At 41.0% G+C, this 23,827-nt stretch overlaps 10 non-coding genes across 10 annotated transcripts; all 10 read right to left on the bottom strand.

Annotated features, from left to right (window-relative positions):
* Positions 1-3,608: 3,608 nt before the first annotated feature.
* On the bottom strand, positions 3,609-3,695 carry TRNASTOP-UCA (transfer RNA opal suppressor (anticodon UCA)). Its single transcript has one exon. It is a non-coding gene; the product is annotated as a tRNA-Sec (tRNA).
* Positions 3,696-5,801: 2,106 nt separating this feature from the next.
* On the bottom strand, positions 5,802-5,888 carry TRNASTOP-UCA (transfer RNA opal suppressor (anticodon UCA)). Its single transcript has one exon. It is a non-coding gene; the product is annotated as a tRNA-Sec (tRNA).
* A 2,106-nt stretch (positions 5,889-7,994) lies between these two features.
* On the bottom strand, positions 7,995-8,081 carry TRNASTOP-UCA (transfer RNA opal suppressor (anticodon UCA)). The gene has a single exon. It is a non-coding gene; the product is annotated as a tRNA-Sec (tRNA).
* A 2,036-nt stretch (positions 8,082-10,117) lies between these two features.
* TRNASTOP-UCA (transfer RNA opal suppressor (anticodon UCA)) lies at positions 10,118-10,204 on the bottom strand. The gene has a single exon. It is a non-coding gene; the product is annotated as a tRNA-Sec (tRNA).
* Positions 10,205-12,310: 2,106 nt separating this feature from the next.
* TRNASTOP-UCA (transfer RNA opal suppressor (anticodon UCA)) lies at positions 12,311-12,397 on the bottom strand. The gene has a single exon. It is a non-coding gene; the product is annotated as a tRNA-Sec (tRNA).
* A 2,099-nt stretch (positions 12,398-14,496) lies between these two features.
* On the bottom strand, positions 14,497-14,583 carry TRNASTOP-UCA (transfer RNA opal suppressor (anticodon UCA)). Its single transcript has one exon. It is a non-coding gene; the product is annotated as a tRNA-Sec (tRNA).
* A 2,107-nt stretch (positions 14,584-16,690) lies between these two features.
* On the bottom strand, positions 16,691-16,777 carry TRNASTOP-UCA (transfer RNA opal suppressor (anticodon UCA)). Its single transcript has one exon. It is a non-coding gene; the product is annotated as a tRNA-Sec (tRNA).
* A 2,107-nt stretch (positions 16,778-18,884) lies between these two features.
* Positions 18,885-18,971, bottom strand: TRNASTOP-UCA (transfer RNA opal suppressor (anticodon UCA)). Its single transcript has one exon. It is a non-coding gene; the product is annotated as a tRNA-Sec (tRNA).
* Positions 18,972-21,078: 2,107 nt separating this feature from the next.
* On the bottom strand, positions 21,079-21,165 carry TRNASTOP-UCA (transfer RNA opal suppressor (anticodon UCA)). Its single transcript has one exon. It is a non-coding gene; the product is annotated as a tRNA-Sec (tRNA).
* Positions 21,166-23,271: 2,106 nt separating this feature from the next.
* On the bottom strand, positions 23,272-23,358 carry TRNASTOP-UCA (transfer RNA opal suppressor (anticodon UCA)). The gene has a single exon. It is a non-coding gene; the product is annotated as a tRNA-Sec (tRNA).
* Positions 23,359-23,827: the final 469 nt, after the last annotated feature.

Raw genomic sequence — 23,827 nt, 5'->3', positions numbered from 1 at the left:
CAGCGGATTTTTTTTTCTTGGTGATACAATTTTGCAGCGTGCGGCATAAGTTCGCAATTGAGAACATGTAGGTGCGGCAGGCAGCAACAATCTCGCACTCGCAAAATTACAAAATTTGCAATTCTGCACAAGAAATCCACTAGCAAGCAGCATAGACCTTCTGAAAATGATGATTTTTATCAGAATAACTCATCAGGTTGACATTTGCCTGCACTTTTTTGGATTTGAGGCCTTTTGACTTTCTTTGGATCACTTTTGGATTAGAAATCAACTTTCACAAGTACGCTTGTTTGGGGCATTACAGTTGCTGTAATGCTGTTCTGCAGAAAAACGAGTTTTGCTAAAGTGAAAGCATTCAGCAGGTGCAAAAGTTCAAACTCATCATTAGTAACCATTCCCTGTAGTGCTTCCTGACTGGGGCCCCTCCAGAGTTCAGTTGCTAGTTGCAACAATTGTATGACCCTGCTCTGACCCTCACAGCAGGCTCATAGAATAGCTACAAGTAGGCCAAAAATTGCACTGCAACAGAAAGCAAATTACAGATAAGGAAGCAGGTGCCAGACTGGAATTTTAAAACAGTGACACATTAATAAATCAACCCCAAATTTATTTATGTCAGTTGAAGCATGGCAGGTGTGCTTGCTTTTTCCCCCCATAATCTACAGTGATGATGAACCAGAGGGTGGCATTGATGTACCAGAGGGTGGCATGGGTGAAACAGAGGGTGGCAGTGGTGAAACAGAGGGTGCTGGGAACCTGTGATGATGAACCAGACGTAGAAACAACATAATCGCGACCATTGCCAGCCGACATGTAAGTTCGCAATTGCGAACTGGTACAAAACCCTCGGGAACTGGCAGAAATCCTTGCGAACACAAAAAAAAAATCCACAAATTCGCGAGAATTCGCGGATTTTGCGGATTGCGAGTACGTAAATCCGCAAATTTGCGAACGCCAGATTCGCAAAATTCGCCCATGCTTAATTGTGGATGCAGCGACTATGTTCCCCGGGAGGCTGGGTCTGAAGTTGTGATCGTAGTATTGTGTTGAAATTGCTTAGCGGCCAGCCCTGGGGGTTGTAGGCCCGTGTTTGTATCTGGTTAAAAATGTCAAATAAAGGTTTTAAAAAAAAATAAAAAATACATACTCTTTTACAGGTAGGGTGCGGGCCAAAATGTGTAATCCGCCTAGCTATTAATGTCCACTATTTATTGAAGTTCTGGGCTCAGCTCTATTTTTGATTTGTCTTTATTTTCATGCACTGATTTAGTCAAAAGTTCACAATATAACCCTTTGATTGTATGCAAAACAGAGACGGGATTTCTGGGTAAACGAGACTTGCTGCCAGCCTTTCTTATATTGTGGACAAAGTTCAGATAAATCATTGCTAATGTCAGCGTTAACAACAATAGAAGAAGAAAGGCCGTGCCTATTTTGAGTTTACAGAACACAGAAGAAACAGACATTATTAAAGCCTTACTCTGTTCTCTCACTCGCTCTGACTCCTTGAACGGAAAGAGCAAGACACAAAAACATGACTTGTGTAAAGCAAAGCCAAAACACCACAACATGACTTGTGTAAAGGAAAGCCAAAACACCACAACATGAATTGCGTAAAAGAAAGCCAAGACACCACAACATGAATTGTGTAAAAGGAAGATCAAGACAACACAACATGACTCATGTCAAGGAAAGCCAAGACACCACAACATGAATTGTGTAAAGGAAAGTCCAAGATACCACAACATAACTCATGGAAAGCTGAAGACACCACAGCATGGCTCGTGTAAAGGAAAGTCCAAGACAACAAAACATGACTCGGGTAAAGGAAACACCATGACTTGTGGTAAGGAAAATCCAAGACAACACAACATGAATGCTGTAAAGGAAAGACCAAGACACCATAACATGACTTGTGTAAAGGATAGTTCAAGAAAACACAACATGACTTGTGTAAAGGAAAGCCAAGACACCACAACATGACTTATGTAAATGCAAGTCAAGACACCACAACATGACTCGTGTAAAGATAATCCAAGACACCACAACGTGACTCATGAAAAGGCAAGCCAAGACACCACAACATGACTTGTGTAAAGGAAAGCCATGGCACCACAACATGACTCGTGTAAAGGAAAGCCGAAGTCACCACAACATGACTTGTGTAAAGGAAAGCCAAGACACCACAACATGAATTGTGTAAAGGAAAGTCCAAGATACCACAACATAACTCATGGAAAGCTGTAGACACCACAGCATGGCTCATGTAAAGGAAAGTCCAAGACAACAAAACATGACTCGGGTAAAGGAAACACCATGACTTGTGATACGGAAAGTCCAAGACAACACAACATGAATGCTGTAAAGGAAAGACCAAGACACCATAACATGACTTGTGTAAAGGATAGTTCAAGAAAACACAACATGACTTGTGTAAAGGAAAGCCAAGACACCACAACATGACTTGTGTAAAGGAAAGTCAAGACACCACAACATGACTCGTGTAAAGGATAGCCAAGACACCACAACTTGACTCATGAAAACACAAGCCAAGACACCACAACATGACTTGTGTAAAGGAAAGCCATGGCACCACAACATGACTCATGGAAAGGAAAAACCAAGACACCACAACATGACTCATGGAAAGGAAAGTCCAAGACACCTCAAAACGACTTGTGGAAAGAAAAGCCCAAGACACTTTAACATAAATTGTGTGGCAGTTTTTTCCCCTTTGCCGGGAAATGGGTAGACATACACTGGGGGAGACTTAAAACACTCTATGAATCAGGTTATGCTTCAACATGTTTTTTGCTCTGCTGGATCACTCCAGATGAGAGGACGAGGAAAGGAGGTTAGATTTTTGTTGTACAAAAGGTCTTTTTAATCCTAGTTTCCAAATGTGATGGAATGGTATAATCCTGATGATATCGTTTTATATCGTTGGGCCTCAGGGTCCATTATCTGGCCCTAAAAATGGGATAGCCTAGAGGCAAATTTATTTTGCAGGCTTCATTATACATATGTATTCATGTATTTATTTATTCATTTGTTTATATTGGGTGCACAGAAAGACTGTGAGACTCCAAGATCTGTGAGTAAAGTCTGCAACAAAGAGGTAAAGTGCCTACTCTGTGGACTGAGGATGGGATTCAGTGGTCCTTCCCCAGTACCGGGGGCATCTATGGGAGCAGATAGATGACCATTTACTTTGATATTGTTAAAGGTGATACCCTCATTCCATTAATGAACGTCACTGCCTTCATTTCATTAGTATCGGACACTATCTCTTCCCAATGTCTCAGATTATTAATGTCAGATTCTCCAATCTACACTATGTTTAATGCATACCCTTCCTTTCATGACTTGCTGGGGTGCCCAGGTGAATCGCTCCTCAGAGCGCTGGCTACTATTTATTCTCTCGGATACTCTTTGATCTTAAATGGTGACGTGGCCTTGAAAACAGAGAAGAAAACACGTGTCGGCTGGGCTGCTGAAAATGTAGTTACCAAATACTGTCTTCTACAAGTTGTGAACATAAACAGAATTGCCAAAAAACATATGTATCAGTTACCCTGTGAATGGGCAGCCAATCACAAATGCTGCCTCGCCCAGAAGGTGGAATTGAACCACTCTGTCGCTAGACAGCTACAGGTTTGAAGCCTGCACCCCAGACCACTGAGGTTCATCCGGGCAAAGGAACATTATAGCAAAACAGGTATATATATCACAAGAATACATACCCTTTTACATGTAGGGTGCGGGCCAAAATGTGTAATCCGCCTAGCTATTAATGTCCACTACTTATTGAAGTTCTGGGCTCAGCTCTATTTTTGATTTGTCTTTATTTTCATGCACTGATTTAGTCAAAAGTTCAGAATATGAACCTTTGATTATATGCAAAACAGAGAAAGGATTTCTGGGTAAACGAGACTTGCTGCCACCCTTTCTTATAATGTGGACAAAGTTCAGATAAATCATTGCTAATGTCAGCGTTAACAACAATAGAATAGGAAAGGCCGTGCTGATTTGAGTTTACAGAACACAGAAGAAACAGACATTATTAAAGCCTTACTCTGTTCTCTCACTCTCTCTGACTCCTTGAACGGAAAGAGCAAGACACCAAAACATGACTTGTGTAAAAGAAAGCCAAAACACCACAACATGACTTGTGTAAAGGAAAGCCAAAACACCACAACATGAATTGCGTAAAAGAAAGCCAAGACACCACAACATGAATTGTGTAAAAGGAAGATCAAGACATCACAACATGACTCATGTCAAGGAAAGCCAAGACACCACAACATGAATTGTGTAAAGGAAAGTCCAAGATACCACAACATAACTCATGGAAAGCTGAAGACACCACAGCATGGCTCGTGTAAAGGAAAGTCCAAGACAACAAAACATGACTCGGGTAAAGGATACACCATGACTTGTGATAAGGAAAGTCCAAGACAACACAACATGAATGCTGTAAAGGAAAGACCAAGACACCATAACATGACTTGTGTAAAGGATAGTTCAAGAAAACTCAACATGACTTGTGTAAAGGAAAGCCAAGACACCACAACATGACTTGTGTAAAGGAAAGTCAAGACACCACAACATGACTCGGGAAAAGGAAAGCCAAGACACCACATCATGACTCATGAAAAGGCAAGCCAAGACACCACAACATGACTTGTGTAAAGAAAGCCATGGCACCACAACATGACTCGTGTAAAGGAAAGCCGAAGACACCACAACATGACTTGTGTAAAGGAAAGCCAAGACACCACAACATGACTCATGGAAAAGAAAAACCAAGACACCACAACATGACTCATGGAAAGGAAAGTCCAAGACACCTCAAAATGACTTGTGGAAAGAAAAGCCCAAGACACTTTAACATAAATTGTGCGGCAGTTTTTTCCCCTTTGCTGGGAAATGGGTAGACAAATACTGGGGGAGACTTAAAACACTCTATTAGTCAGGTTATGCTGCAACATGTTTTTTGCTCTGCTGGATCACTCCAGATGAGAGGACGAGGTAAGGAGTTCAGATTTTTGTTGTACAAAAGGTCTTTTTAATCCTAGTTTCCAAATGTGATGGAATGGTATAATCCTGAGGATATCATTTTATGTCGTTGGGCCTCAGAGTCCATTATCTGGCCCTAAAAATGGGATAGCCTAGAGGCAAATTCATTTTGCAGGCTTCATTATACATATGTATTCATGTATTTATTTATTCATTTGTTTAAATTGGGTGCACAGAAAGACTGTGAGACTCCAAGATCTGTGAGTAAAGTCTGCAACAAAGAGGTAAAGTGCCTTCTCTGTGGACTGGGGATGGGATTCAGTGGTCCTTCCCCAGTACCGGGGGCATCTATGGGAGCAGATAGATGACCATTTACTTTGATATTGTTAAAGGTGATACCCTCATTCCATTAATGAACGTCACTGCCTTCATTTCTTTAGTATCGGACACTATCTCTTCCCAATCTCTCAGATTAATAATGTCAGATTCTCCAATCTACACTATGTTTAATGCATACCCTTCCTTTCATGACTTGCTGGGGTGCCCAGGTGAATCGCTCCTCAGAGCGCTGGCTACTATTTAACAAGTAATTCTCTCGGATACTCTTTGATCTTAAATGGTGACGTGGCCTTGAAAACAGAGAAGAAAACACGTGTCGGCTGGGCTGCTGAAAATGTGGTTACCAAATACTGTCTTCTACAAGTTGTGAATATAAACAGAATTGACAAAAAACATATGTATCAGTTACCCTGTGAATGGGCAGCCCATCACAAATGCTGCCTCGCTCAGAAGGTGGAATTGAACCACTCTGTCGCTAGACAGCTACAGGTTTGAAGCCTGCACCCCAGACCACTGAGGTTCATCCGGGCAAAGAAACATTATAGCAAAACAGGGATATATATCACAAGAATACATACGCTTTTACATGTAGGGTGCGGGCCAAAATGTGTAATCCGCCTAGCTATCAATGTCCACTACTTATTGAAGTTCTGGGCTCAGCTCTATTTTTGATTTGTCTTTATTTTCATGCACTGATTTAGTCAAAAGTTCAGAATATGAACCTTTGATTGTATGCAAAACAGAGACAGGATTTCTGGGTAAACGAGACTTGCTGCCACCCTTTCTTATAATGTGGACAAAGTTCAGATAAATCATTGCTAATGTCAGCGTTAACAACAATAGAATAGGAAAGGCTGTGCTGATTTGAGTTTACAGGACACAGAAGAAACAGACATTATTAAAGCCTTACTCTGTTCTCTCACTCTCTCTGACTCCTTGAACGGAAAGAGCAAGACACCAAAACATGACTTGCGTAAAAGAAAGCCAAAACACCACAACATGACTTGTGTAAAGGAAAGCCAAAACACCACAACATGAATTGCGTAAAAGAAAGCCAAGACACCACAACATGAATTGTGTAAAAGGAAGATCAAGACATCACAACATGACTCATGTCAAGGAAAGCCAAGACACCACAACATGAATTGTGTAAAGGAAAGTCCAAGATACCACAACATAACTCATGGAAAGCTGAAGACACCACAGCATGGCTCGTGTAAAGGAAAGTCCAAGACAACAAAACATGACTCGGGTAAAGGATACACCATGACTTGTGATAAGGAAAGTCCAAGACAACACAACATGAATGCTGTAAAGGAAAGACCAAGACACCATAACATGACTTGTGTAAAGGATAGTTCAAGAAAACTCAACATGACTTGTGTAAAGGAAAGCCAAGACACCACAACATGACTTGTGTAAAGGAAAGTCAAGACACCACAACATGACTCGGGTAAAGGAAAGCCAAGACACCACATCATGACTCATGAAAAGGCAAGCCAAGACACCACAACTTGACTTGTGTAAAGAAAGCCATGGCACCACAACATGACTCGTGTAAAGGAAAGCCGAAGACACCACAACATGACTTGTGTAAAGGAAAGCCAAGACACCACAACATGACTCATGGAAAGGAAAAACCAAGACACCACAACATGACTCATGGAAAGGAAAGTCCAAGACACCTCAAAATGACTTGTGGAAAGAAAAGCCCAAGACACTTTAACATAAATTGTGTGGCAGTTTTTTCCCCTTTGCCGGGAAATGGGTAGACATATACTGGGGGAGACTTAAAACACTCTATTAGTAAGGTTATGCTGCAACATGTTTTTTGCTCTGCTGGATCACTCCAGATGAGAGGACGAGGTAAGGAGTTCAGAGTTTTGTTGTACAAAAGGTCTTTTTAATCCTAGTTTCCAAATGTGATGGAATGGTATAATCCTGAGGATATCATTTTATGTCGTTGGGCCTCAGAGTCCATTATCTGGCCCTAAAAATGGGATAGCCTAGAGGCAAATTCATTTTGCAGGCTTCATTATACATATGTATTCATGTATTTATTTATTCATTTGTTTAAATTGGGTGCACAGAAAGACTGTGAGACTCCAAGATCTGTGAGTAAAGTCTGCAACAAAGAGGTAAAGTGCCTACTCTGTGGACTGGGGATGGGATTCAGTGGTCCTTCCCCAGTACCGGGGGCATCTATGGGAGCAGATAGATGACCATTTACTTTGATATTGTTAAAGGTGATACCCTCATTCCATTAATGAACGTCACTGCCTTCATTTCATTAGTATCGGACACTATCTCTTCCCAATCTCTCAGATTATTAATGTCAGATTCTCCAATCTACACGATGTTTAATGCATACCCTTCCTTTCATGACTTGCTGGGGTGCCCAGGTGAATCGCTCCTCAGAGCGCTGGCTACTATTTAACAAGTAATTCTCTCGGATACTCTTTGATCTTAAATGGTGACGTGGCCTTGAAAACAGAGAAGAAAACACGTGTCGGCTGGGCTGCTGAAAATGTGGTTACCAAATACTGTCTTCTACAAGTTGTGAATATAAACAGAATTGACAAAAAACATATGTATCAGTTACCCTGTGAATGGGCAGCCCATCACAAATGCTGCCTCGCTCAGAAGGTGGAATTGAACCACTCTGTCGCTAGACAGCTACAGGTTTGAAGCCTGCACCCCAGACCACTGAGGTTCATCCGGGCAAAGAAACAGTATAGCAAAACAGGTATATATATCACAAGAATACATACGCTTTTACATGTAGGGTGCGGGCCAAAATGTGTAATCCACCTAGCTATCAATGTCCACTACTTATTGAAGTTCTGGGCTCAGCTCTATTTTTGATTTGTCTTTATTTTCATGCACTGATTTAGTCAAAAGTTCAGAATATGAACCTTTGATTATATGCAAAACAGAGAAAGGATTTCTGGGTAAACGAGACTTGCTGCCACCCTTTCTTATAATGTGGACAAAGTTCAGATAAATCATTGCTAATGTCAGCGTTAACAACAATAGAATAGGAAAGGCCGTGCTGATTTGAGTTTACAGAACACAGAAGAAACAGACATTATTAAAGCCTTACTCTGTTCTCTCACTCTCTCTGACTCCTTGAACGGATAGAGCAAAACACCAAAACATGACTTGTGTAAAGGAAAGCCAAAACACCACAACATGACTTGTGTACAGGAAAGCCAAAACACCACAACATGAATTGCGTAAAAGAAAGCCAAGACACCACAACATGAATTGTGTAAAAGGAAGATCAAGACATCACAACATGACTCATGTCAAGGAAAGCCAAGACAACACAACATGAATTGTGTAAAGGAAAGTCCAAGATACCACAACATAACTCATGGAAAGCTGAAGACACCACAGCATGGCGCGTGTAACGGAAAGTCCAAGACAACAAAACATGACTCGGGTAAAGGATACACCATGACTTGTGATAAGGAAAGTCCAAGACAACACAACATGAATGCTGTAAAGGAACGACCAAGACACCATAACATGACTTGTGTAAATGATAGTTCAAGAAAACACAACATGACTTGTGTAAAGGAAAGCCAAGACACCACAACATGACTTGTGTAAAGGAAAGTCAAGACACCACAACATGACTCGTGTAAAGGAAAGCCAAGACACCACATCGTGACTGATGAAAAGGCAAGCCAAGACACCACAACATGACTTGTGTAAAGGAAAGCCAAGACACCACAACATGACTCATGGAAAGGAAAAACCAAGACACCACAACATGACTCATGGAAAGGAAAGTCCAAGACACCTCAAAACGACTTGTGGAAAGAAAAGCCCAAGACACTTTAACATAAATTGTGTGGCAGTTTTTTCCCCTTTGCCGGGAAATGGGTAGACATATACTGGGGGAGACTTAAAACACTCTATTAGTCAGGTTATGCTGCAACATGTTTTTTGCTCTGCTGGATCACTCCAGATGAGAGGACGAGGTAAGGAGTTCAGATTTTTGTTGTACAAAAGGTCTTTTTAATCCTAGTTTCCAAATGTGATGGAATGGTATAATCCTGAGGATATCATTTTATGTCGTTGGGCCTCAGAGTCCATTATCTGGCCCTAAAAATGGGATAGCCTAGAGGCAAATTCATTTTGCAGGCTTCATTATACATATGTATTCATGTATTTATTTATTCATTTGTTTAAATTGGGTGCACAGAAAGACTGTGAGACTCCAAGATCTGTGAGCAAAGTCTGCAACAAAGAGGTAAAGTGCCTACTCTGTGGACTGAGGATTGGATTCAGTGGTCCTTCCCCAGTACCGGGGGCATCTATGGGAGCAGATAGATGACCATTTAGTTTGATATTGTCAAAGGTGATACCCTCATTCCATTAATGAACGTCACTGCCTTCATTTCATTAGTATCGGACACTATCTCTTCCCAATCTCTCAGATTATTAATGTCAGATTCTCCAATCTACACTGTGTTTAATGCATACCCTTCCTTTCATGACTTGCTGGGGTGCCCAGGTGAATCGCTCCTCAGAGCGCTGGCTACTATTTAACAAGTAATTCTCTCGGATACTCTTTGATCTTAAATGGTGACGTGGCCTTGAAAACAGAGAAGAAAACACGTGTCGGCTGGGCTGCTGAAAATGTAGTTACCAAATATTGTCTTCTACAAGTTGTGAACATAAACAGAATTGACAAAAAACACATGTATCAGTTGCCCTGACAATGGGCAGCCCATCACAAATGCTGCCTCGCCCAGAAGGTGGAATTGAACCACTCTGTCGCTAGACTGCTACAGGTTTGAAGCCTGCACCCCAGACCACTGACGTTCATCCGGGCAAAGAAACATTATAGCAAAACAGGTATATATATCACAAGAATACATACGCTTTTACATGCAGGGTGCGGTCCAAAATGTGTAATCCGCCTAGCTATCAATGTCCACTACTCATTGAAGTTCTGGGCTCAGCTCTATTTTTGATTTGTCTTTATTTTCATGCACTGATTTAGTCAAAAGTTCAGAATATGAACCTTTGATTATATGCAAAACAGAGAAAGGATTTCTGGGTAAACGAGACTTGCTGCCACCCTTTCTTATAATGTGAACAAAGTTCAGATAAATCATTGCTAATGTCAGCGTTAACAACAATAGAATAGGAAAGGCCGTGCTGATTTGAGTTTACAGAACACAGAAGAAACAGACATTATTAAAGCCTTACTCTGTTCTCTCACTCTCTCTGACTCCTTGAACGGATAGAGCAAAACACCAAAACATGACTTGTGTAAAGGAAAGCCAAAACACCACAACATGACTTGTGTAAAGGAAAGCCAAAACACCACAACATGAATTGCGTAAAAGAAAGCCAAGACACCACAACATGAATTGTGTAAAAGGAAGATCAAGACATCACAACATGACTCATGTCAAGGAAAGCCAAGACACCACAACATGAATTGTGTAAAGGAAAGTCCAAGATACCACAACATAACTCATGGAAAGCTGAAGACACCACAGCATGGCTCGTGTAAAGGAAAGTCCAAGACAACAAAACATGACTCGGGTAAAGGATACACCATGACTTGTGATAAGGAAAGTCCAAGACAACACAACATGAATGCTGTAAAGGAAAGACCAAGACACCATAACATGACTTGTGTAAAGTATAGTTCAAGAAAACTCAACATGACTTGTGTAAAGGAAAGCCAAGACACCACAACATGACTTGTGTAAAGGAAAGTCAAGACACCACAACATGACTCGGGTAAAGGAAAGCCAAGACACCACATCATGACTCATGAAAAGGCAAGCCAAGACACCACAACATGACTTGTGTAAAGAAAGCCATGGCACCACAACATGACTCGTGTAAAGGAAAGCCGAAGACACCACAACATGACTTGTGTAAAGGAAAGCCAAGACACCACAACATGACTCATGGAAAGGAAAAACGAAGACACCACAACATGACTCATGGAAAGGAAAGTCCAAGACACCTCAAAATGACTTGTGGAAAGAAAAGCCCAAGACACTTTAACATAAATTGTGTGGCAGTTTTTTCCCCTTTGCCGGGAAATGGGTAGACATATACTGGGAGAGACTTAAAACACTCTATTAGTCAGGTTATGCTGCAACATGTTTTTTGCTCTGCTGGATCACTCCAGATGAGAGGACGAGGTAAGGAGTTCAGATTTTTGTTGTACAAAAGGTCTTTTTAATCCTAGTTTCCAAATGTGATGGAATGGTATAATCCTGAGGATATCATTTTATGTCGTTGGGCCTCAGAGTCCATTATCTGGCCCTAAAAATGGGATAGCCTAGAGGCAAATTCATTTTGTAGGCTTCATTATACATATGTATTCATGTATTTATTTATTCATTTGTTTAAATTGGGTGCACAGAAAGACTGTGAGACTCCAAGATCTGTGAGCAAAGTCTGCAACAAAGAGGTAAAGTGCCTACTCTGTGGACTGAGGATTGGATTCAGTGGTCCTTCCCCAGTACCGGGGGCATCTATGGGAGCAGATAGATGACCATTTAGTTTGATATTGTCAAAGGTGATACCCTCATTCCATTAATGAACGTCACTGCCTTCATTTCATTAGTATCGGACACTATCTCTTCCCAATCTCTCAGATTATTAATGTCAGATTCTCCAATCTACACTGTGTTTAATGCATACCCTTCCTTTCATGACTTGCTGGGGTGCCCAGGTGAATCGCTCCTCAGAGCGCTGGCTACTATTTAACAAGTAATTCTCTCGGATACTCTTTGATCTTAAATGGTGACGTGGCCTTGAAAACAGAGAAGAAAACACGTGTCGGCTGGGCTGCTGAAAATGTAGTTACCAAATACTGTCTTCTACAAGTTGTGAACATAAACAGAATTGACAAAAAACATATGTATCAGTTACCCTGTGAATAGGCAGCCCATCACAAATGCTGCCTCGCCCAGAAGGTGGAATTGAACCACTCTGTCGCTAGACAGCTACAGGTTTGAAGCCTGCACCCCAGACCACTGAGGTTCATCCGGGCAAAGAAACATTATAGCAAAACAGGTATATAAATCACAAGAATACATACGCTTTTACATGTAGGTTGATGGCCAAAATGTGTAATCCGCCTAGCTATCAATGTCCACTACTCATTGAAGTTCTGGGCTCAGCTCTATTTTTGATTTGTCTTTATTTTCATGCACTGATTTAGTCAAAAGTTCAGAATATGAACCTTTGATTATATGCAAAACAGAGAAAGGATTTCTGGGTAAACGAGACTTGCTGCCACCCTTTCTTATAATGTGGACAGATAAATCATTGCTAATGTCAGCGTTAACAACAATAGAATAGGAAAGGCCGTGCTGATTTGAGTTTACAGAACACAGAAGAAACAGACATTATTAAAGCCTTACTCTGTTCTCTCACTCTCTCTGACTCCTTGAACGGATAGAGCAAAACACCAAAACATGACTTGTGTAAAGGAAAGCCAAAACACCACAACATGTCTTGTGTAAAGGAAAGCCAAAACACCACAACATGAACTGCGTAAAAGAAAGCCAAGACACCACAACATGAATTGTGTAAAAGGAAGATCAAGACAACACAACATGACTCATGTCAAGGAAAGCCAAGACACCACAACATGAATTGTGTAAAGGAAAGTCCAAGATACCACAACATAACTCATGGAAAGCTGAAGACACCAGAGCATGGCTCGTGTAAAGGAAAGTCCAAGACAACAAAACATGACTCGGGTAAAGGATACACCATGACTTGTGATAAGGAAAGTCCAAGACAACACAACATGAATGCTATAAAGGAAAGACCAAGACACCATAACATGACTTGTGTAAAGGATAGTTCAAGAAAACTCAACATGACTTGTGTAAAGGAAAGCCAAGACACCACAACATGACTTGTGGAAAGGAAAGTCAAGACACCACAGCATGACTCGGGTAAAGGAAAGCCAAGACACCACATCATGACTCATGAAAAGGCAAGCCAAGACACCACAACATGACTTGTGTAAAGAAAGCCATGGCACCACAACATGACTCGTGTAAAGGTAAGCCGAAGACACCACAACATGACTTGTGTAAAGGAAAGCCAAGACACCACAACATGACTCATGGAAAGGAAAAACAAAGACACCACAACATGACTCATGGAAAGGAAAGTCCAAGACACCTTTAAACGACTTGTGGAAAGAAAAGCCCAAGACACTTTAACATATATTGTGTGGCAGTTTTTTCCCCTTTGCCGGGAAATGGGTAGACATATACTGGGAGAGACATAAAACACTCTATTAGTCAGGTTATGCTGCAACATGTTTTTTGCTCTGCTGGATCACTCCAGATGAGAGGACGAGGTAAGGAGTTCAGATTTTTGTTGTACAAAAGGTCTTTTTAATCCTAGTTTCCAAATGTGATGGAATGGTATAATCCTGAGGATATCATATTATGTCGTTGGGCCTCAGAGTCCATTATCTGGCCCTAAAAATGGGATAGCCTAGAGGCAAATTCATTTTGCAGGCTTCATTATACATATGTATTCATGTATTTATTTATTCATTTGTCTAAATTGGGTGCACAGAAAGACTGTGAGACTCCAAGATCTGTGAGTAAAGTCTGCAACAAAGAGGTAAAGTGCCTACTCTGTGGACTGAGGATGGAATTCAGTGGTCCTTCCCCAGTACCAGGGGCATCTATGGGAGCAGATAGATGACCATTTACTTTGATATTGTTAAAGGTGATACCCTCATTCCATTAATGAACGTCACTGCCTTCATTTCATTAGTATTGGACACTATCTCTTCCCAATCTCTCAGATTATTAATGTCAGATTCTCCAATCTACACTATGTTTAATGCATACCCTTCCTTTCATGACTTGCTGGGGTGCCCAGGTGAATCGCTCCTCAGAGCGCTGGCTACTATTTAACAAGTAATTCTCTCGGATACTCTTTGATCTTAAATGGTGACGTGGCCTTGAAAACAGAGAAGAAAACACGTGTCGGCTGGGCTGCTGAAAATGTAGTTACCAAATACTGTCTTCTACAAGTTGTGTACATAAACAGAATTGACAAAAAACATATGTATCAGTTACCCTGTGAATGGGCAGCCCATCACAAAAGCTGCCTCGCCCAGAAGGTGGAATAGAACCACTCTGTCGCTAGACAGCTACAGGTTTGAAGTTTGCACCCCAGACCACTGAGGTTCATCCGGGCAAATAAACATTATAGCAAAACAGGTATATATATCACATGAATACATACGCTTTTACATGTAGGGTGCGGGCCAAAATGTGTAATCCGCCTAGCTATCAATGTCCACTACTTATTGAAGTTCTGGGCTCAGCTCTATTTTTGATTTGTCTTTATTTTCATGCACTGATTTAGTCAAAAGATCAGAATATGAACCTTTGATTATATGCAAAACAGAGAAAGGATTTCTGGGTAAACGAGACTTGCTGCCACCCTTTCTTATAATGTGGACAAAGTTCAGATAAATCATTGCTAATGTCAGCGTTAACAACAATAGAATAGGAAAGGCCGTGCTGATTTGAGTTTACAGAACACAGAAGAAACAGACATTATTAAAGCCTTACTCTGTTCTCTCACTCTCTCTGACTCCTTGAACGGATAGAGCAAAACACCAAAACATGACTTGTGTAAAGGAAAGCCAAAACACCACAACATGACTTGTGTAAAGGAAAGCCAAAACACCACAACATGAATTGCGTAAAAGAAAGCCAAGACACCACAACATGAATTGTGTAAAAGGAAGATCAAGACATCACAACATGACTAATGTCAAGGAAAGCCAAGACACCACAACATGAATTGTGTAAAGGAAAGTCCAAGATACCACAACATAACTCATGGAAAGCTGAAGACACCACAGCATGGTACGTGTAACGGAAAGTCCAAGACAACAAAACATGACTCGGGTAAAGGATACACCATGACTTGTGATAAGGAAAGTCCAAGACAACACAACATGAATGCTGTAAAGGAACGACCAAGACACCATAACATGACTTGTGTAAAGGATAGTACAAGAAAACACAACATGACTTGTGTAAAGGAAAGCCAAGACACCACAACATGACTTGTGTAAAGTAAAGTCAAGACACCACAACATGACTCGTGTAAAGGAAAGCCAAGACACCACATCGTGACTGATGAAAAGGCAAGCCAAGACACCACAACATGACTTGTGTAAAGGAAAGCCATGGCACCACAGCATGACTCGTGTAAAGGAAAGCCGAAGACACCACAACATGACTTGTGTAAAGGAAAGCCAAGACACCACAACATGACTCATGGAAAGGAAAAACCAAGACACCACAACATGACTCATGGAAAGGAAAGTCCAAGACACCTCAAAACGACTTGTGGAAAGAAAAGCCCAAGACACTTTAACATAAATTGTGTGGCAGTTTTTTCCCCTTTGCCGGGAAAAGGGTAGACATATACTGGGGGAGACTTAAAACACTCTATTAGTCAGGTTATGCTGCAACATGTTTTTTGCTCTGCTGGATCACTCCAGATGAGAGGACGAGGTAAGGAGTTCAGATTTTTGTTGTACAAAAGGTCTTTTTAATCCTAGTTTCCAAATGTGATGGAATGGTATAATCCTGAGGATATCATTTTATGTCATTGGGCCTCAGAGTCCATTATCTGGCCCTAAAAATGGGATAGACTAGAGGCAAATTCATTTTGCAGGCTTCATTATACATATGTATTCATGTATTTATTTATTCATTTGTTTTAATTGGGTGCACAGAAAGACTGTGAGACTCCAAGATCTGTGAGTAAAGTCTGCAACAAAGAGGTAAAGTGCCTTCTCTGTGGACTGGGGATGGGATTCAGTGGTCCTTCCCCAGTACCGGGGGCATCTATGGGAGCAGATAGATGACCATTTACTTTGATATTGTTAAAGGTGATACCCTCATTCCATTAATGAACGTCACTGCCTTCATTTCATTAGTATCGGACACTATCTCTTCCCAATCTCTCAGATTATTAATGTCAGATTCTCCAATCTACACTATGTTTAATGCATACCCTTCCTTTCATGACTTGCTGGGGTGCCCAGGTGAATCGCTCCTCAGAGCGCTGGCTACTATTTAACAAGTAATTCTCTCGGATACTCTTTGATCTTAAATGGTGACGTGGCCTTGAAAACAGAGAAGAAAACACGTGTCGGCTGGGCTGCTGAAAATGTGGTTACCAAATACTGTCTACTACAAGTTGTGAATATAAACAGAATTGACAAAAAACATATGTATCAGTTACCCTGTGAATGGGCAGCCCATCACAAATGCTGCCTCGCCCAGAAGGTGGAATTGAACCACTCTGTCGTTAGACAGCTACAGGTTTGAAGCCTGCACCCCAGACCACTGAGGTTCATCCGTGCAAAGAAACATTATAGCAAAACAGGTATATATATCACAAGAATACATACGCTTTTACATGTAGGGTGCGGGCCAAAATGTGTAATCCGCCTAGCTATCAATGTCCACTACTTATTGAAGTTCTGGGCTCAGCTCTATTTTTGATTTGTCTTTATTTTCATGCACTGATTTAGTCAAAAGATCAGAATATGAACCTTTGATTATATGCAAAACAGAGAAAGGATTTCTGGGTAAACGAGACTTGCTGCCACCCTTTATTAAAATGTGGACAAAGTTCAGATAAATCATTGCTAATGTCAGCGTTAACAACAGTAGAATAGGAAAGGCCGTGCTGATTTGAGTTTACAGAACACAGAAGAAACAGACATTATTAAAGCCTTACTCTGTTCTCTCACTCTCTCTGACTCCTTGAACGGATAGAGCAAAACACCAAAACATGACTTGTGCAAAGGAAAGCCAAAACACCACAACATGACTTGTGTAAAGGAAAGCCAAAACACCACAACATGAATTGCGTAAAAGAAAGCCAAGACACCACAACATGAATTGTGTAAAAGGAAGATCAAGACATCACAACATGACTAATGTCAAGGAAAGCCAAGACACCACAACATGAATTGTGTAAAGGAAAGTCCAAGATACCACAACATAACTCATGGAAAGCTGAAGACACCACAGCATGGTACGTGTAACGGAAAGTCCAAGACAACAAAACATGACTCGGGTAAAGGATACACCATGACTTGTGATAAGGAAAGTCCAAGACAACACAACATGAATGCTGTAAAGGAACGACCAAGACACCATAACATGACTTGTGTAAAGGATAGTACAAGAAAACACAACATGACTTGTGTAAAGGAAAGCCAAGACACCACAACATGACTTGTGTAAAGTAAAGTCAAGACACCACAACATGACTCGTGTAAAGGAAAGCCAAGACACCACATCGTGACTGATGAAAAGGCAAGCCAAGACACCACAACATGACTTGTGTAAAGGAAAGCCATGGCACCACAGCATGACTCGTGTAAAGGAAAGCCGAAGACACCACAACATGACTTGTGTAAAGGAAAGCCAAGACACCACAACATGACTCATGGAAAGGAAAAACCAAGACACCACAACATGACTCATGGAAAGGAAAGTCCAAGACACCTCAAAACGACTTGTGGAAAGAAAAGCCCAAGACACTTTAACATAAATTGTGTGGCAGTTTTTTCCCCTTTGCCGGGAAAAGGGTAGACATATACTGGGGGAGACTTAAAACACTCTATTAGTCAGGTTATGCTGCAACATGTTTTTTGCTCTGCTGGATCACTCCAGATGAGAGGACGAGGTAAGGAGTTCAGATTTTTGTTGTACAAAAGGTCTTTTTAATCCTAGTTTCCAAATGTGATGGAATGGTATAATCCTGAGGATATCATTTTATGTCATTGGGCCTCAGAGTCCATTATCTGGCCCTAAAAATGGGATAGACTAGAGGCAAATTCATTTTGCAGGCTTCATTATACATATGTATTCATGTATTTATTTATTCATTTGTTTTAATTGGGTGCACAGAAAGACTGTGAGACTCCAAGATCTGTGAGTAAAGTCTGCAACAAAGAGGTAAAGTGCCTTCTCTGTGGACTGGGGATGGGATTCAGTGGTCCTTCCCCAGTACCGGGGGCATCTATGGGAGCAGATAGATGACCATTTACTTTGATATTGTTAAAGGTGATACCCTCATTCCATTAATGAACGTCACTGCCTTCATTTCATTAGTATCGGACACTATCTCTTCCCAATCTCTCAGATTATTAATGTCAGATTCTCCAATCTACACTATGTTTAATGCATACCCTTCCTTTCATGACTTGCTGGGGTGCCCAGGTGAATCGCTCCTCAGAGCGCTGGCTACTATTTAACAAGTAATTCTCTCGGATACTCTTTGATCTTAAATGGTGACGTGGCCTTGAAAACAGAGAAGAAAACACGTGTCGGCTGGGCTGCTGAAAATGTGGTTACCAAATACTGTCTACTACAAGTTGTGAATATAAACAGAATTGACAAAAAACATATGTATCAGTTACCCTGTGAATGGGCAGCCCATCACAAATGCTGCCTCGCCCAGAAGGTGGAATTGAACCACTCTGTCGTTAGACAGCTACAGGTTTGAAGCCTGCACCCCAGACCACTGAGGTTCATCCGTGCAAAGAAACATTATAGCAAAACAGGTATATATATCACAAGAATACATACGCTTTTACATGTAGGGTGCGGGCCAAAATGTGTAATCCGCCTAGCTATCAATGTCCACTACTTATTGAAGTTCTGGGCTCAGCTCTATTTTTGATTTGTCTTTATTTTCATGCACTGATTTAGTCAAAAGATCAGAATATGAACCTTTGATTATATGCAAAACAGAGAAAGGATTTCTGGGTAAACGAGACTTGCTGCCACCCTTTATTAAAATGTGGACAAAGTTCAGATAAATCATTGCTAATGTCAGCGTTAACAACAGTAGAATAGGAAAGGCCGTGCTGATTTGAGTTTACAGAACACAGAAGAAACAGACATTATTAAAGCCTTACTCTGTTCTCTCACTCTCTCTGACTCCTTGAACGGATAGAGCAAAACACCAAAACATGACTTGTGCAAAGGAAAGCCAAAACACCACAACATGACTTGTGTAAAGGAAAGCCAAAACACCACAACATGAATTGCGTAAAAGAAAGCCAAGACACCACAACATGAATTGTGTAAAAGGAAGATCAAGACATCACAACATGACTCATGTCAAGGAAAGCCAAGACACCACAACATGAATTGTGTAAAGGAAAGTCCAAGATACCACAACATAACTCATGGAAAGCTGAAGACACCACAGCATGGCACGTGTAACGGAAAGTCCAAGACAACAAAACATGACTCGGGTAAAGGATACACCATGACTTGTGATAAGGAAAGTCCAAGACAACACAACATGAATGCTGTAAAGGAACGACCAAGACACCATAACATGACTTGTGTAAAGGATAGTACAAGAAAACACAACATGACTTGTGTAAAGGAAAGCCAAGACACCACAACATGACTTGTGTAAAGGAAAGTCAAGACACCACAACATGACTCGTGTAAAGGAAAGCCAAGACACCACATCGTGACTGATGAAAAGGCAAGCCAAGACACCACAACATGACTTGTGTAAAGGAAAGCCATGGCACCACAGCATGACTCGTGTAAAGGAAAGCCGAAGACACCACAACATGACTTGTGTAAAGGAAAGCCAAGACACCACAACATGACTCATGGAAAGGAAAAACCAAGACACCACAACATGACTCATGGAAAGGAAAGTCCAAGACACCTCAAAACGACTTGTGGAAAGAAAAGCCCAAGACACTTTAACATAAATTGTGTGGCAGTTTTTTCCCCTTTGCCGGGAAACGGGGAGACATATACTGGGGGAGACTTAAAACACTCTATTAGTCAGGTTATGCTGCAACATGTTTTTTGCTCTGGAGGATCACTCCAGATGAGAGGACGAGGTAAGGAGTTCAGATTTTTGTTGTACAAAAGGTCTTTTTAATCCTAGTTTCCAAATGTGATGGAATGGTATAATCCTGAGGATATCATATTATGTTGTTGGGCCTCAGAGTCCATTATCTGGCCCTAAAAATGGGATAGCCTAGAGGCAAATTCATTTTGCAGGCTTCATTATACATATGTATTCATGTATTTATTTATTCATTTGTCTAAATTGGGTGCACAGAAAGACTGTGAGACTCCAAGATCTGTGAGTAAAGTCTGCAACAAAGAGGTAAAGTGCCTACTCTGTGGACTGAGGATGGAATTCAGTGGTCCTTCCCCAGTACCAGGGGCATCTATGGGAGCAGATAGATGACCATTTACTTTGATATTGTTAAAGGTGATACCCTCATTCCATTAATGAACGTCACTGCCTTCATTTCATTAGTATTGGACACTATCTCTTCCCAATCTCTCAGATTATTAATGTCAGATTCTCCAATCTACACTATGTTTAATGCATACCCTTCCTTTCATGACTTGCTGGGGTGCCCAGGTGAATCGCTCCTCAGAGCGCTGGCTACTATTTAACAAGTAATTCTCTCGGATACTCTTTGATCTTAAATGGTGACGTGGCCTTGAAAACAGAGAAGAAAACACGTGTCGGCTGGGCTGCTGAAAATGTAGTTACCAAATACTGTCTTCTACAAGTTGTGAACATAAACAGAATTGACAAAAAACATATGTATCAGTTACCCTGTGAATGGGCAGCCCATCACAAAAGCTGCCTCGCCCAGAAGGTGGAATAGAACCACTCTGTCGCTAGACAGCTACAGGTTTGAAGTTTGCACCCCAGACCACTGAGGTTCATCCGGGCAAATAAACATTATAGCAAAACAGGTATATATATCACATGAATACATACGCTTTTACATGTAGGGTGCGGGCCAAAATGTGTAATCCGCCTAGCTATCAATGTCCACTACTTATTGAAGTTCTGGGCTCAGCTCTATTTTTGATTTGTCTTTATTTTCATGCACTGATTTAGTCAAAAGATCAGAATATGAACCTTTGATTATATGCAAAACAGAGAAAGGATTTCTGGGTAAACGAGACTTGCTGCCATCCTTTCTTATAATGTGGACAAAGTTCAGATAAATCATTGCTAATGTCAGCGTTAACAACAATAGAATAGGAAAGGCCGTGCTGATTTGAGTTTACAGAACACAGAAGAAACAGACATTATTAAAGCCTTACTCTGTTCTCTCACTCTCTCTGACTCCTTGAACGGATAGAGCAAAACACCAAAACATGACTTGTGTAAAGGAAAGCCAAAACACCACAACATGACTTGTGTAAAGGAAAGCCAAAACACCACAACATGAATTGCGTAAAAGAAAGCCAAGACACCACAACATGAATTGTGTAAAAGGAAGATCAAGACATCACAACATGACTAATGTCAAGGAAAGCCAAGACACCACAACATGAATTGTGTAAAGGAAAGTCCAAGATACCACAACATAACTCATGGAAAGCTGAAGACACCACAGCATGGTACGTGTAACGGAAAGTCCAAGACAACAAAACATGACTCGGGTAAAGGATACACCATGACTTGTGATAAGGAAAGTCCAAGACAACACAACATGAATGCTGTAAAGGAACGACCAAGACACCATAACATGACTTGTGTAAAGGATAGTACAAGAAAACACAACTTGACTTGTGTAAAGGAAAGCCAAGACACCACAACATGACTTGTGTAAAGTAAAGTCAAGACACCACAACATGACTCGTGTAAAGGAAAGCCAAGACACCACATCGTGACTGATGAAAAGGCAAGCCAAGACACCACAACATGACTTGTGTAAAGGAAAGCCATGGCACCACAGCATGACTCGTGTAAAGGAAAGCCGAAGACACCACAACATGACTTGTGTAAAGGAAAGCCAAGACACCACAACATGACTCATGGAAAGGAAAAACCAAGACACCACAACATGACTCATGGAAAGGAAAGTCAAGACACCTCAAAACGACTTGTTGAAAGAAAAGCCCAAGACACTTTAACATAAATTGTGTGGCAGTTTTTTCCCCTTTGCCGGGAAAAGGGTAGACATATACTGGGGGAGACGTAAAACACTCTATTAGTCAGGTTATGCTGCAACATGTTTTTTGCTCTGCTGGATCACTCCAGATGAGAGGACGAGGTAAGGAGTTCAGATTTTTGTTGTACAAAAGGTCTTTTTAATCCTAGTTTCCAAATGTGATGGAATGGTATAATCCTGAGGATATCATTTTATGTCATTGGGCCTCAGAGTCCATTATCTGGCCCTAAAAATGGGATAGACTAGAGGCAAATTCATTTTGCAGGCTTCATTATACATATGTATTCATGTATTTATTTATTCATTTGTTTTAATTGGGTGCACAGAAAGACTGTGAGACTCCAAGATCTGTGAGTAAAGTCTGCAACAAAGAGGTAAAGTGCCTTCTCTGTGGACTGGGGATGGGATTCAGTGGTCCTTCCCCAGTACCGGGGGCATCTATGGGAGCAGATAGATGACCATTTACTTTGATATTGTTAAAGGTGATACCCTCATTCCATTAATGAACGTCACTGCCTTCATTTCATTAGTATCGGACACTATCTCTTCCCAATCTCTCAGATTATTAATGTCAGATTCTCCAATCTACACTATGTTTAATGCATACCCTTCCTTTCATGACTTGCTGGGGTGCCCAGGTGAATCGCTCCTCAGAGCGCTGGCTACTATTTAACAAGTAATTCTCTCGGATACTCTTTGATCTTAAATGGTGACGTGGCCTTGAAAACAGAGAAGAAAACACGTGTCGGCTGGGCTGCTGAAAATGTGGTTACCAAATACTGTCTACTACAAGTTGTGAATATAAACAGAATTGACAAAAAACATATGTATCAGTTACCCTGTGAATGGGCAGCCCATCACAAATGCTGCCTCGCCCAGAAGGTGGAATTGAACCACTCTGTTGTTAGACAGCTACAGGTTTGAAGCCTGCACCCCAGACCACTGAGGTTCATCCGTGCAAAGAAACATTATAGCAAAACAGGTATATATATCACAAGAATACATACGCTTTTACATGTAGGGTGCGGGCCAAAATGTGTAATCCGCCTAGCTATCAATGTCCACTACTTATTGAAGTTCTGGGCTCAGCTCTATTTTTGATTTGTCTTTATTTTCATGCACTGATTTAGTCAAAAGATCAGAATATGAACCTTTGATTATATGCAAAACAGAGAAAGGATTTCTGGGTAAACGAGACTTGCTGCCACCCTTTATTATAATGTGGACAAAGTTCAGATAAATCATTGCTAATGTCAGCGTTAACAACAGTAGAATAGGAAAGGCCGTGCTGATTTGAGTTTACAGAACACAGAAGAAACAGACATTATTAAAGCCTTACTCTGTTCTCTCACTCTCTCTGACTCCTTGAACGGATAGAGCAAAACACCAAAACATGACTTGTGCAAAGGAAAGCCAAAACACCACAAC

The sequence above is a fragment of the Lissotriton vulgaris genome, chromosome 5 (assembly GCF_964263255.1).
Source record: "Lissotriton vulgaris chromosome 5, aLisVul1.2, whole genome shotgun sequence".
Classification (NCBI taxonomy): domain Eukaryota; kingdom Metazoa; phylum Chordata; class Amphibia; order Caudata; family Salamandridae; genus Lissotriton; species Lissotriton vulgaris.
This window is presented reverse-complemented; position numbering and strand designations above follow the sequence as displayed.